At 39.9% G+C, this 16,109-nt stretch overlaps 1 long non-coding RNA gene across 1 annotated transcript; it reads left to right on the forward strand.

Annotated features, from left to right (window-relative positions):
• The first annotated feature begins 12,220 nt into the window (after positions 1–12,220).
• LOC148741612 (uncharacterized) lies at positions 12,221–16,102 on the forward strand. Its single transcript, XR_015996039.1, has 3 exons — positions 12,221–12,301; positions 13,814–13,887; positions 15,651–16,102. It is a non-coding gene; the product is annotated as an uncharacterized LOC148741612 (long non-coding RNA).
• Positions 16,103–16,109: the final 7 nt, after the last annotated feature.

Genomic DNA, 16,109 nt, shown 5'->3' on the forward strand with positions numbered 1-16,109 from the left:
TATATATATTTTTTTTTTTCTGTATTTCAATTTTTACAGTTTATGGATTCCAACATGATCATTACATTCTTATACATTTATGTGCCTTGAGCTATTTTTAAACTAAATCGCAACAGAATTCTCATAAATATAGAGAAGACATCCCTGATGTTCTTTTCTTAACACTTTAATTCCATTTCGAGACTGTAGTTGACTATTAAAGCCACTATGTAGATAATTCTTAGGTAGTTTACTAAAGAATCTACCTTATTCTTGCCTCATTATAATCTTTCGACATTTTCCATTGATAATCTCAAAGAATTTTGTAATTTATCTTAGCTCATTATTGCATTTTTACTCATAATTGTATTGTAGCCTTGCTCATTATACATATTTTTATGCATAATTCTTGTCAAAACTCGAATTTGTTATAATCGTACTATATTTCTATACTTATAGCCTTCCCTTTCCTGCGGGGCTTTCTCCGCACTATCTCCATCAAAAACTGTCTTTTTGTTAATAACATCTATTTCATATTGTAAAAGTATGCAGAACAATTTAATCCACTTAACTCTTGGTATGGTCTATGCTTTATTCATAGTTTCACATCTACTCTAGCTATTGTCTACATTAATAGATTGGATGCATCTACTCTAGCTATTCTCTACTTAAATAAACCAATACAAGAATTGTTCTTTTTCGGATCTTTAATTTATTTAACTCACTGTTCGACACCATACTTTTTGGCGAACCATTCACAGCGAAGGTGGATCAATGCATCCCAACAGTTAATCACTTTCCACAGCCAGATTAGAACGAAAGATCTCAGCAATGGGTCCTCGCCCTCTTCCAACAACGTTCGATTACCTTACATCGACGTCTCCATTCAATTCCTTCTGCTGACACACGTAGTTATCTCCTTTATCTCTAGAAATAATTCATTTTCTAGACATCTCGCGGGTCAAAATCCCTTTTACGACGAAGATGGATTAAACACTCTTCATCAATTTTCCAAGAGCGATCGCGCGTTACCCATACGTCATAAGACTCACGCAATACGATCACGCCATTCTGACGTGACCGTCCCAGATTAAGATCTTTCAACTCCGCTATTTCGCGACACGGAGCCGGTAGCGAAAATCTTTTTTCGTTAGAAATATATATTTTTTTCTTTGGATATTAAGAACAAGGCAGCTCCCTCTCATATTTCTTAAGGTATCTTTCTTTATTTTCTTCATATAAATAATAACACACACCTCCCCTCTTAATTCTAATTCCCGTTTCGTGACACTTCCGTTCAGTGTACGCACACTTGAAATTATTATTAGTTTTGTTTTTTGTTTTTATTCATTTAATTATTTTTCTTTTAATATACATAAGTATTCTCTTCTGTATTAGCTCCGCATTCTTTGTTTCTCTACATGAGCATTGCATTCCCCTCCGTAATATCTCCGAAAAATTTTTTTAATTTGTTTACATAAGTTTTCTCTTCTATTATATCTGAAATTTTCTTTATTTAGTATACATATTTACTTCCATCTATATTATCAAAAAAAAATTTTTTTCCCTTTGGAATAGGTTCGAGTCACTTTCTAATTTCTCACTATAATTGTGTAGTTTTTCTCGCTTTCTTCAACAAGGACTCGGAACGAGGATGTCGGGCATTGACCTGGTACCAGGTTAGAAACATCCTCGCTCGGTTGTGCTTTGCCCCTGACGACTCACAACCATAAGGAGCCTTGGTGCCGATGCATCCTTCACTCCTCACCCGGCCGGTTGATTTCCATTTCTCTCCATCTTTGAACAACTTTCATAGACACTTCACATCTTCTTTCACCACTCCTCGATCCAGCTCCTTATACTATAATATATAAAAGTCTTCTGTTAATATATGTATTTTATTAGCTCTTTACAGATCCTTCTTATTACACAAAGTTCCATATTACTTACCTTTATTGTTTTTATTCAACCCTAAAAACAAATATAAACCTGGACCCTTAGCTCACCCCAACCCAAAACATTTTAACATAACCCCTCACCATAAACTCACAGGAAAAGTGTTAACTAGCTCACGTTCTCTTTATATGTCATCTATAATTTAAAATGCCTAACACAGTTTTTCATCAAATCCCCTACAACCACTCATCAAGAGGATAATAGGAATCAACACTGCTCCTCTTCTACCTATATCCTTCCCATTCCTGCAGCCACCTGTCCATTAAAATAATTGTAAAGGGAGAATACTTTATTTTTATCAATAATCCTTTTTTCCTATCCTATCAATAACCCCTTTTCCCTTCCTACAGTCAAAAACAGAGACCCCATTCCGCAAACCCTAAGCAAACCCTTACCTATTACTAACCCTAACCCTATCCAAACCCTAACCCTAACCTAACCCTAATCTAGCCCTAACCCTAACTATAACCAAAACTCTAAAATAACATTAGCAATTTAACCCTAAACCCTAAATGCTTCGCCCCCTCTTTCTAATAGTTTCTCTTATCTAATATTTTAACTTCAATTTATTTTATTTTATTTTGATTTTACTTTTATTTTAATAATATATAACATATATTTTTTACAATTTTGATTGAGTTTAGGAGCGTGCTGTTGTTACAGAAGTCGCTCCCTCAATTTTAACACCTAACTTTTATGTTCATTTAACACACTCATTCCCACCCTTGCATACGCTTTGTTCCTTTTTTACCCACTGATCACGAGATTGCTCATCGGTGGAGTGGGAACCCATTTTCATGGGATCCCATACATCAACACCAAGGGAAGCCACAAAGGTTGCTAGTGAAACTACTGATTAATATATTTAATACTATACAAACTCATACTAAGCTCGTCGTCAATAATTAAAATAGGTGCATGTATAATCAATACACTACACGCATGTACACTATATGTTATATTACAGATGATATGCAGAACGGAACATCGAGTCGATTAAATTCCCCAGTACCACGATCTGAAGCTATTTTTCAGGTATACAAAATGATTAATTAATTGAATGAATTTAATTTGTGTTTTAATTTTGATGCCACTTGTGATGCACATGTGGTCATCAACAATTCTAACATAATTCTAAGACTTTTAGACAAAATATTTTCATTCAATCTTATTTTCTGGGTAACAACCTTAAGGTATTGTCACTTTTAGCATGTCTTGTCCTGGTTAAAATTCCAAATGATTCAAGGAGAGAATTTTGTCAGAAAAGCCTCGGTGGTGCATGGATTGATTGACTAATTGATAGACCCGTTAACAGATTGATTGACTGGGGTATTACTGATTGACCAACTTGTCGACTGATAATCAAACCAACAGATTGTCTGCTGAACAAGTGACTTACCAGGAGGGTTGACTTACTGAATAATTGGGGAACAAGGAAGCAAATCAGTGATTATAAATGGCTGATTGATAAATTGCAGATTGATTGCATTGCCTTACATTTCTCACTTTATTTTATCTTACATTTATTTTATCTTACATCTCTCACTTTATTTTTTTGCCGATAAAATGTCATCAGTGAGATCACCTACTGGACCAAAATCTAAATAGTTTTCTTTAACAATGCCTGTTTAAATTCACAGGGGATTGTATAAAAATCGCGAAAATGAAGGCTGCGATTTAAAGTCCTCGCGGATTCAAACACGCGAAATTTAATACCCATATAGAAAATTCAGATCACGGAAAAAGAAAAAAACAACAACACACACATGATATGTATCGACAAATACACAGATTATTAGCTGGTCTTACTGATAGGTTCTGTTTTGTATCTTCTATAGGAAAATTGATTACCTGACGAGGGAATTCCGCGTCAAATTGCACTTAAAAACCGATTTTCGGACTTACGAACAGGAACAGGCGAAGCCGTTAAAAATTTGTGAAAAATTTAACACGTGTAAGGCAAGGTGAGAAAAATATTTTGGGGGCCACGGTTTTAGCTAAAACCGTGGCCCCCAAAAACTTACTTACGTAGATTAGCTATTGTCACAGTTTTCTTGTAACACACAGTACAATCTAAGTCTGGCAGAATATTACTGATAACCTTCTTAATACGGGCGTGACTGCAGTCCAACGTAGTCTTAAAGGCAAGAGTCCTGCTTGGCCGAGATCTGTGTTTAGGTGGCCGGGAGATCCAGGTCTCCCTGTCGTGGTAACGCACACCGTGAAACAGCGGCAGTAAAAACTTAAAAGGATAGCCTCTAAGTCGCAGTCGCTTCCAGAACTTATCCCTAGTCTCACAGAAAGACTTAAAGAAAGAACTGTTTCTAACATATCTCACAAGCTCCCCTTTTATAAAAGCTTTCTTGTTGCTAGAGGGGTGAAACGACGCGAATGGTATGTAGAGATATTTGTTAAGAGGCTTCCGATACGTAAAAAATTGCACCACGCGTGAGGAATTATCCTTATACAGACAAAGATCTAGAAAAGAAATATTACTGTCGCTAATACAATGAGTATGCTTGATTCGATCATTTTTGGTATTAAGAACACCAAGAAATTTCAGGAGGGTATACCTGGGTCCACATCAAATAACAAAAATGTCATCAATGAAACGCTTATAGAGCACGAGAAATTGAGAGTACTGCTCCACAATATCTTTTTCGTGGAAATACATAAAAGCGTTTGCGACTGTGACGGCGAAAGGAGTGCCCATAGCAATACCAAAAACTTGGTGAAAAATATCCGGACTGAATTCAGATGATAAATAGTTATTGTTGAATACAATTCTGGCGAGCTCAATCAGTAGTGGAGTTTTGGGAGCCTTTGCTTCGCGAAGGAGCAAGTCGAGAGCCACTAAGGCTTTTTTGGTGTCTACGTTGGGATATAACGATGCAACATCCGCGGTGACAAGAAGACAGCTTGAGTTAGGCAAGACTGTGCTCTCAAGTAATTCAATAAGCTCAACAGAATCCCTAAGGACCGTAGGCAGATGTATCGCGGGCTTAATAAGCTCGTCAACAAAAATACTAATTGGCCTAGTGATATATGATGGGAAGCAGCAATTGGTCTCCCCATCATGGGGTCTTTATGAACTTTAGGGATGATGTAGAACTTAGCCGGGTTCATAAAATGATCGAAACTACGCAAAAAGCGAGGAACATTAGCGGAGATAAATCTGCTGTAAATAGACCGCAACCCGGTTAGCTCAATGGATAGAGCGCTGGACTGTAGTGCGGGAGGTCGAGGGTTCGAGCCCCGGCCGGACCAACACTCAAGGTCTTATAATAATTGAGAAGAGTTTGCTACCTTTCTATAACATCAAGAAATGGTTAGATATTCTAGTCTTCTCGGATAGGGACGAATAAATGGAGGTCCCGTCTTCTGCAGGGTTGGGGCAGGAGACGTTAATTTCCCACACACAAGATTACTGTGAGATGGATGTCCTCCCCTGGGGTGGGATGGGTGGGTTAGGACAGCAGGTCCACATCAGCTATTCCAGCTGCCAATTAATCAACCTGCTTAAACAAATAAATGAACTTGAACTTGAAGACATGAGCCTTTCGCGAGAATTCATTACATAAGAACGATTAGCATACCAGCCCTGTTGCGTGACTTTGCGGTATGACAGCTCGTCATACAGATGTCTAAGTGTCTCAGCTTGAACCCAATCCGTTGACAGAAGAGCAGGTCCAAGATTTTTATGCGTGGGCAGAATTTTAATGTCAGGATTGGATTTCAACTCGTGGAGGTCTTCTCGCTCTTGCTTCGAGAGATTGTTTCTCCAGTGCGGTTTTTCAGCCGTGATGCTCTTTTGTAACTCTTTGCGAAGCGCGAAGAGTTTGTCTTCAAGATCTGGGTTTTCCCTCAGTGGAATCCAGCCAGTTGGAGCATACAAACTGGGATTGAAATCACTGCTTTGAGGTTGTTTGGAAAACTTATCTTGGAGGCGAACTCTTCGGCAAAAGTCTTGAATTTGCTGGTCGAACTAAGGAACAGTCGGAGGTCGCAGGGAAGGTCTCAACAGATGTAAAGTTGTGGATTTCCGATATTCGTGGAAGCAAGTCAAATAGAGGTCGATTGGCCATCTTAAATAACCATTTCTGGAGTGTAGAACGTCTGTCTACTTTACGTGGCCGGAACCTTTGCCTCGGGCGTTTTTTGACGGCGCTCGAGAATTGTTAGAACTTGATTTTGACCTCTGGTGTTGGTTGGCCTTTCGGTGTTCGGGTCGGTTTTTTCCGCGGGTTGTTGTCGCGCTTGGCACTGATTTTACCATTGCGTTTGGCACCAGTTTGAGTGTTTTGCTTTCCATGAGGACCGGAGTGGACGATAGATACTTTGCGCTATCGACCTGTATCGACTCGGTTTGTTGTGCCAGAGGAAAGACGGAGTTCGTTTCGAACGATCTCTCGGATCCAAGTTTCCGAAGGCACAAAACCCTCGCTAACGTCCATGTTAACAAGACCTTTATGTTTTTCCTTGCGGTCTATCTCTGTTTGAAGAGCTTTAGAAGCTCTAGAGACTGTACTGTCTTTAGAAAGCTCTTCTGCGAAGGCTGAAGCGGCGACACAGAGGCTGCTAGCTTGATCGGCCGAAATATCGGTTTTCCGGAGCTCAACCTTCCATCGCGCAATCGTCCCTTCGATATTGGCAGTAGTGGAACGAACGGCCTCCTGATGGACTTTCACTTCAGCGCAGAGATGATCTTTAGCAGCTTCCAACAGCTTCAATTCTGCCTCGCGAACAATATCGTCAGATTTGGCTTGAGGCTCGTCGACATTATGACCTTTGGCTTGGATTCTCTTGATCCTAAGACCAGATGGAGTAGTGCCTTGGCCCGCGTGAGTCTCTAGAAATTTGATTCTAGCTAGGAGAGAGGAGTAGGCTTTCTCGGCATCTGCTCGCATTCGAACTGTCCTTCGGAGGATGGTTTCGATAGTTGGGTCGAGTCTGGAGGAACTGCTTACTGGACGTGGTAGCTCTGGATACTTTGGGGGCCACGGTTTTTAAAACCGTGGCCCCCAAAATATTTTTCTCACCTTGCCTTACACGTGTTAAATTTTTCACAAATTTTTCACAACTTCGCCTGTTCTTGTTCGTAAGTCCGGCCAAGCCTTTACGGTCATCGGCCCCTGTAACTTTGGCTTATAAATACAGGCGTTTAGTCATACTTATAAAACTCCCTGTCAAACGACAGTTAGACGAAGCGTGTAGGAAAATACAGGAAGTTTTACAACTACTGTTCGCAGAAGTGCTGCTCACTAGTCTATAATTAAAAAATTAAGTGCTGCTCACTAGTCTATAATTAAAAAATTATTAAAAAATCGCTTGACAACAACACTTAAATAGTTTCCCTCGAATCAAAACTTGGTAGCACGAAAGCCAAATAGTTGCCCTTTAAGTTCACCGAAAAGTATCCCACAGAAGTTGGTTTGTCGAATTTCAAATTAACGGACGTTGTAAATTCTTCTGATGCGTGGAAGGAACATGTTGTGCAGTTCAGAGACCGTTAATGCGCGGTCAACCTGGACCCTAGTCAAATCTCTCGCAACGGGTCCTCCCTATATTCTTCTAACACCAACTCTTCACACATACTAAGGTACTCCGGGTAAACTCATCGACTTGACTAGATCGTCGATACTGTCCATCTTCACTGTTTTTAATGGATTTTCACAAATATTCTCTTACCCGGGGTACCTTAGTATGTGAGATGAGTTGGTGTTAGAAGACTATGGAGAGGACCCGTTGAGAGAGATTTGACTGGGGTCCAGGTTGACCGCGCATTAACGGTCTCTCAGCTGCACAAGACGTTCCTTCCACGCATTACAAGAATTCAGAACGGCCGTTAATTTGAAATTCTAGCTGGATTGGTTGCTCGACAAACCAGCTTTTGTGGGATTTTTTTCAGTGAACTTAAAGGACAACTATTTGGCTTTCGTGCTGCCAAGTTTTGATTCGAGGGAAAGTATTTAAGTGTTGTTTTCGATCGATTTTGGCGAGCACGTGTCAACAGAAGTTTCCGACCTTCCCGTATTTTGTGTGCGGTGATTTAGGGCGTCAAGCTAAAACACATCAAAACGGCCTCAAATCGCGAGGAGAACAACACATTACTCTCTATGAGGGTAAGACTTTATTTCTTTGATTATTTCATCCAACTTTACATTTACGGAGCTCAAAGGTAAGTCTAACTAAATCACTATACAAACTCTTTAATTATTCCCTGTGAAAGAGCCTGTGACAGAGCTTGGGCCACCTGTGATGAAGTGTGCAAGCGATAGCACTGATTTCAAGTGCAGTAACATCGCAGTTAATATAAGTTAAGTGCCTTGAAGTGCAAATACGTGTATTGATCGATTCTTTATTCCTTTAAAAACAAAGAAGTCCAAAAAAAAAGTCCAAAAACTTTAATCTTTTTATTTGTAGAAATTCACTACAGTTCACTATAGGCGACTCTCATTAGCTGAATCGTTGGGATGAGCATTCAACGGAAAGTTGATTGAGATATTCACTGGAGAATTTTTGTACGATACATTGGTGAACAATCCACCTAGAACTCTTACTGCTAGATCATCAATGCCGTTATTCATTGATGTTGTGTTATTGCCAACTACTGATGGAAGTGCAAGGCTGTTGACATAAATTTCTCGCAAAGCTTTAGTGCGTAGACTGTCGTTGGCGTTGGCAGCTTTGACAGTCGTAGTGGTACAACTGAAAACCCAGCCAACTTCCTGGACATCCTTTATTGTTTTTCTAAAAGATTATGGCTGCAGATGGATATTGCACCCGGGTGGGCGTGACCTGTTCGCTCGGAGATTGTTTTTTTCTGGGCCGTGTTCACAGGATTTTCTCGCTTTCGGGTTGTCGCGAGCGAAAGAGGTTTTTCATGCCTCTTCAAGAATTTGAAGTTCAGTTCAAAACAAGGAAGAACCTCCGTCTCATTTTGAAAACGCTTTGTTTGTTTTTGCTCTTTAAAAGGTGACTATGGTTTTGAAAACATTTCAAATTGACTTAGAAACCAAACTTTGTAACAATTTGACGATAGTTGTTGTGCTTGGTGACGTAGATACGAAACAATTTCACTTAGCCTCGTTTTCAACTCGCAATTCCACGCTAAATACCTCGCTTCGTTAACCAATCAGAATGCGAGATTTTATTCAATGATGCGATTCTATCGTAAAAGGAAGTTAATTTGCTGTTTAAAGATTTCGCACATGGAATAAACATGTAGCCATCATCTTCATTTGAATCACTAGATTCGTAAAAATTCCCTAGATTATCTTTAGTGCAGTCTAAAGTTAAGAAATTTTGAAAAATAAAATGATGTTGGGAAAGTTTGAATCGCAAAATTTAATGCCTTATTTCCATATTCGCAAAAAATAAAACCCCGCAAATTTCTGTGTCGCTAATCGCGAAATTGAATACCTGGGTAAGTAACTACGAATAAGGTTCTCTTGATCTACCGACCGAGTACAATTTGTTTTGACTCACCCTAACTTGTCTTATCGCGGTTTGACTTTTCTCAAGTAGAACTGTGGAGAAAATGACCTAAAGGAAAACAGCATGCTTTCAGTTAGCGAAAGTGCGAGTTACCGAAGCTCGAGTAATAAATGGTCAAAAAAGGCTCGACGGAACTCCAGGGGATTTTGATTCCGGCGAGCTGGCGAGAGGTTCAAGTTGTTGACTGGCTACCATAAATTTCCTCATAGCTTTCAAGTCTCAGTCGAGAGGATGAACCAAGAGAAATGCCAAAGAGGTACTCATGAGCCTAAGTTTGACTTGGTTCTCTCTAATAACGTCTGATGTACCCTGCTTATAAACTGCTTATTTAGATAACCGAACACAGATTTGTCATTTAAATTCTAGTACGTCAACTCCCAAATGTCTGAGATGTGGTGTTCCCCAGGGAACAATTTTGGGACCTGTTTTATTTTTGATATATATTAATGACTTACCACATTGTTTGACATATTCGGAACCTAGAATGTATGCAGATGATACCAGCCTGACGCTTGCCAGTACTGACATTGAGCATATAAATTATTGCCTTAATCATTACCTGAGCAATGTGTACGAATGGCTCTCTGCTAACAAACTTACCCTGAAAATGACAAAAACTGAGTTCATGCTTATTGCATCAAGGCAGAAGTTATCACAATTTACGGAAAGTCCCTCTCTTATTATAAACGAAAACGCAATCGAACAAGTAACCTCCGCTAAATCCCTTGGAGTTTATGTCGATCAAAGTATAAATTGGCAGTGTCATATTGAAAACATCTCTAAGAAGATAGCTTCTGCCATTGGTGCGATTAAACGAACACGGCATCTCACTCCATTTAATGTTTTAATTAAAGTTTATAATAGCCTTATTCAACCACATTTTGATTATTGTAACATAGTGTGGGGAAACTGTAACAAAGGCCTTTCTGAAAAACTGCAAAGGCTGCAAAATCGGGCAGCTTGCATCCTTATGTCAGCGAGCTATGATAGTAATTTGGATGATTTGTTCCGGGCGCTAGGGTGGCGAAGACTCTACGATCAAAGATTGGAACAGAAATCTATCCTAATGTATAAAACATTACATGGTATGACACCTGCTTATCTGAGATCAAGATTTGTATATCGTGACAGTGTAAGTGCATATCGTTTAAGGTATACCGAAAACAAATTAGTTCTTCCACAACCTCGAACTGACTATCTCAAAAGAAGTTTTTTGTACAGCGGAGCTCAATTGTGGAACAACTTACCTGTAGACCTAAGACAAGCGTCTTCGCTGACTGATTTCAAATCTAAATTAAATCGCCACAGTTTAAAGTAAGATCTTAAAGTAAGATCTTAATTCTAAGTAAATTTTTGACACGGCCTCCATGAAAAGCAGAATTTTTATTTATTTATTTTAATTGAATTGTTATTATCAAATTATTATCGTAGCTAGATAGATAGGTTTCTATTATAGAAGTAACTAAATCAACTGATGGAAAAACCGTGTATAAATAAAGTTATCCTTATCCTTATCCTGCTGTTTATAAGCCCCCCACCTATAAGCTCCTCCTCCCCAGCTAACGTTCCAGACACTCCGATGCTAAGACCCAAGCTAAAACTTTTAGCTTGGATGACCCAAAAACCAACTCACACAAAGACTATATCTTCGAAAAAATAAATGAGAACCCCTTGAAAACGAACTCAAACACAAACTAATAGCCAAGTGAGAAAAACGTGTAGCGTTCTAACGTAACGTGAACAGCGTAGGCCACATGTCACAAGTTTGCGCAGACGAGCGATAAAGATACCATAAACTGAGTGTAAAACTTCGCGACACTACTAAAAAGCTAGCTCTTTACACAAGCACAAAGGAAAGGAACATAGACACTTACATAACAGCCCCGCTTGTAAGAGTTCAACCAAACGAACTTGAAGGGGGGCAAAAACGCTCTTCCGATAAACAGCACTTATTGTTAGCGCAAAGCAAGGCAGCTCACCAAAGCGCGGTTCTGGGTGAAACTTGAATGATCACGTCCCTAATAGACAAACAATAACGTCATTATTGTAGTTTAACACGAATCAAAGTTAAAGCGAATCAATGTCCGGTAACAAAGGCGTAGCAGCGGCGTTACAATGTTATTGTATTTTTGTCATGTTTGCTCGAGTTTAGTTTGACCTTGGCGCTGAGATATTGTCATGTGTTATGTTAGAAGAGGATGATTTTCACTCTGAGAGTGTTGTTGGTGAGCGAGTTGACGGAAGAAATCATTTGTAAGGGCCAAGTGTCTCTAGAGATGACTTTCTCTTGAGCTGTCACAACAGTAAAAACAAATCACAGTTATCAACTACTTTAAGAACTAATTTGAATATATCAACAAAGTTGAAATGGTAAATTGGCCACCGTTACGATTATAAAAGCTGACGTTTCGAGCGTTAACCCTTCGTCGGAGCGAATGACGAAGGGCTAACACTCGAAACGTCAGCTTTTATAATCGTAACGGTGGCCAATTTACCATTTCAACTTTGTTGATATATTCAAATTATTTCGTTACCCCCACCGACACAGCCCCAAACAGTTTCTTTAGAAACTATCAGCCTTCATACTTTAAGAACTAACGAGATAACAACAACACACTGTCACAGAAATTAGTCCACTTAGAATTTATTTTTGTGGATATATCGATTAATACCATTAGAGATATCTGACAGCAAATTTTTCAGGACGTGTCCCTTCCAAAACAATTTGAGAAGATAATTGCTACGTCACAGTTGCACCATTCTCAAGCGGTTTGCGCACTTCGATTACGTTGTATTGTGGTGGCGTTATTTTCAATATGGCGGTGAAAGCGGCAGAAATCGGAGGATTTTGATGGAGCATTCCGTAGAAGTTAGGTCGTTTCTTTCTCTTTTCACTATAGATAAAGGCAATTTGATACATTCTAAATGTATAGAAGTATTTTTTGTACGTATTTGTTGATATACTGTCTTCTTAAGGATAAACACAGGCACTGTTTCTTTGGTATGAAATTTGAGACCGGTTTTCGAGAAGGTCAAATTTACATATGATGCACGATCCTCGCAGTAGATAGCGCTATTTAAGCAAGAGCCAAAATCAGACCTGAAAAAAATCAGGCCTGTACAGGATTCGAACCACTGACCTCTGCGATACTAGTGCAGCGCTCTACCAATTGAGCTGACAAGCCAACTGGGAGCAGGCCGTTAAGTTGATTCGTAATAAATCCGTGAAAGTGATAAATGAGATACAATGAAATATATGAAGTTCATATATTTTGTACTGCGGTATTAGATACATATGATGCACGATCCTCGAAGTAGATAGCGCTATTTAAGCAATAGCGAAAATCAGACCTGAAAAAGATCATGCCTGTAGGTCAAATTTGTTGTACATCGTAGTTAGAAGCCTTCAAAGATTCGGATGTCCACTTTGATCCTTCCTCAACAGCACTGACCAAGCGCTCTCAAACACTCTCCAACAGTAAAGGTGATGCATTTTATGTGATAGTGTTTGAGACCGGTTATGGCAGGGAAAAGTCCTGTTGTTGTGCTTTCTGTACTGCGTTACATAGCGTTACTACTTCAAGGACATTTCCCACATGCACTCAATCGTGTTGTAAGTCTACTATCCAAAGTAAAGGCAAATCAACTTATCGCGAGTATTGTATGGTAAATATACCATCTTATCACTGAATGAAGGACAGTTGAATTTGAGCAATGAAAGGAGTCATTTGATTAATGAATGACTCTATCTTGCGTGAGGCGGCACGCCGGTGAGCAGAAACTACTCATCATCTGCCGACCTGAATTATCATCACTCAATAAAAGTAATGAACGTGTGTCCTCATGCCACCACAGAAACAAAGTATTACTGCGCAATAACTGAACAAAGCACGTAATTCACGGCTACGCCTCCTATGAAAATTTGTAGAGTATATAAATGATGGTAACGAATATTCTTGTCAATAAAATCCCCTGATGAGTGAGCAACCACGAAACAGGCTTGTAGGGATAAAAATGAAGTCGTATTTTTCTACTCAAAATTTATTGCGCTCTACTTTTATGTATCGAGCACTGCCAAGTATACGGAAAAATCGAAACACAGACTTCCTATATCCTGCTTCGTGATTGCTCACTCATCAGGGGATTTCATTGACAAGAATATTCGTTGCCATCGGTCATATACTTTACAGATTTGCATAAGAGGCGTGGCGGTGAATTTAAGTGCTTTTGTTCAGTTATTGCGCATGCAGTAATGCTTTGTTTCTGAGGCGGCATGGGGACACAAGTTCACTGCGTTTATTGAGTGATCAATTCAGGTCTGCAGATGATGAGTGGTTTTTCTTTAAGGCAGAGGTTGCATCTTTTACTCGCGCTGTTGCAGGGTGATCTGGATGAGAGGATGCGCCATGAAATAAAGTGGTCGATTTACTTTCTTTGAGAGTCCAGATGTGTTTGGTGAGTTCGGTAGAATCTCTATGTTTTATGTGTCAGTAAGATGCGGTGGGGTTCCTTTATCTAGTTTTAAAGTCGTTTTCTGAGTCCGATGTATGTTTCAGTAGTGTTGTTGTCCTTACGTGTGACGGTGGCTTGGTAGATTACTGATGTTTGGAGGCAGTTTCTGTTAAATGGGCAAGCGTTCTTTAATCGGCAGTTGCAAGTTTTGTTGTGTTTTGTTTTGGTGCCATCTGCGATGTCGTCGATGTGTTGGGGCGAATTTAAAACGCGTTTGTTGTGATTGTCGATGATGTGTTTGGTGTTGTTCATGTAGCGGTAACTGATCTTGATTGTATTTCGGTTAAACATTTTTCTGAGATTGTGGTCTTTAGGGAAGTGCTTGTCTACTAGGGCAAGGAATCTGTGTCCGATATTGATGCTGACGTTTTTTCTGAATGGGGGGTTGCACCAGAGTATGTTGTTCCGTTTTCTGTTTTTTTGTTTGTTGGTCGTGGATGGTTCGTAGTGTAGGGTGTACCGGTATCCGCATTCTTCGAGTGCTTTTTGGTATGGAGAGGCGGCTTGGTCGAAGGATGCTTTGCACAGGTTTGATTATCCCATGTTACCGAGGATGCAAACTGAATTAATGAATTGAAACTGAACGAGCCCTCGAAAATGAGATTGAAAGAAAGCTACACAACACACTGGGGAACTTGAAACTACCGTAGGCTAGTGGATATTAGGGAGTTTAAGCAAATCACTACGGCTGGCGCCTCTACGGCTATCATGGTTGACGAGGCTTGGAGAGAGTACGTCGCCGTAGCCCGCCAAAATTCAACTTTAAGCAACGCGAACTACAAACCTAGTACGGCTGAGAAGTTTAGAACCAATAAGCGTCTTCGCGGTAGTTTTTGCACGTCTAAAAACTCAAAATGACTTCGTTCAAAGAGACGAGGGATTCCGACGTTTGGAAAAAAAATTGTAAGCGATCCTGTGAACAGTGAATGAGTGAATTAAAATATTTAAGCTTACGTGTTGTAAAATTGCCAGTTTAGAGCGTATAAACACCAAAGCAACGTTTCTACAGGGTCCTTCATAACCCTCGTCATTCCTCCGCTTCAGCTGTTTGAATTTCAAGTAGTCTTTGAGGTTTGAAAAGGAAAAGTTAGACTTTCTACTCATGTATTTCTCCTGGCGTTCGCTGCGTTCTCCATGTGCACACTGCTTCGATCCTTCGACAAACCCGGCTGCAAAAATAAAGGCAGATTCACTCGGTAAGGGACAGCAAGCTTGATAAATATTCATAATAAGCTATTTTTAAAGATGTTAAGTGTATTTCAATAGTTTGAGTTGCTCAGGAGAATGTATAAAGCGAAGAAAGAAGCGAGATAAGTTCACGTACCACAGACTACGCCGAAACCTTCCCACTCGCGTAGAAGTATTTCCCGCTACGGCTGGAGGGAAACCACTGAGATGCGCAATGACTCGTTTCTGGACAATTTTACTTCCGGTAGCCGTAGCAGCGCCAGCCGTAGTTATTTGCTTAAACTCCCTAATCATCCAGTTTGAAGACGTCCAACGTCATTTTTTTCTCTTCACATACCACTTGGCTGTTAGGTCCGTTAAAGGTGTCAGCAGTGAGCGCAGAGGTTGAAGAAAGCCTCCTCCCCCGTGTAGAATTTAGCATTCTTTGCATTTTATTTCAGTTTATTAGCATTCCCTCGGGAATACGTTATGTTTTTCTTTCCCGCGTTCGCTATAATTTACATGTTGTAATATTCTAGCTTTTTAGTTTCATCGTTGATTTCACCGAGAGAACATCTGGTTTAGAGTTGCCTTTTCGCGGCCTACAACGCCGATACAATGTAAGTTTCTAGTTATTATGTTCATCGCGTTCGCTTTAGCCGCCTTTCAGTTTTATATAGGGACCTTAAGATACTGGACGCGGCTGCCTTTAAGAACGCGGTCACGTCCGAGAGGGCATGGGTCGTGACCGCCACCTCTGCGCGGGAAATACGAGCCTTAAGATTTGCGTTGTGCAAGCGGTCGCCGAAACACATAACAACAAACACATTCAGTCAGAGAATGACTGCTGAAATCAGGCGGTTTTGCTGCTATGACGTCGTTTAAGAAGACCCGAGAGCTTTTAACAGGCTCTTATTTAGCCGACATCATTTCTGACGAAGAATTCGTGCTCCTCTATGACTGCAGCTTTTCAAAGAACTTAGAATTACCGTATGACG

Source organism: Stylophora pistillata, chromosome 1 (genome assembly GCF_964205215.1).
Source record: "Stylophora pistillata chromosome 1, jaStyPist1.2, whole genome shotgun sequence".
Taxonomy (NCBI): domain Eukaryota; kingdom Metazoa; phylum Cnidaria; class Anthozoa; order Scleractinia; family Pocilloporidae; genus Stylophora; species Stylophora pistillata.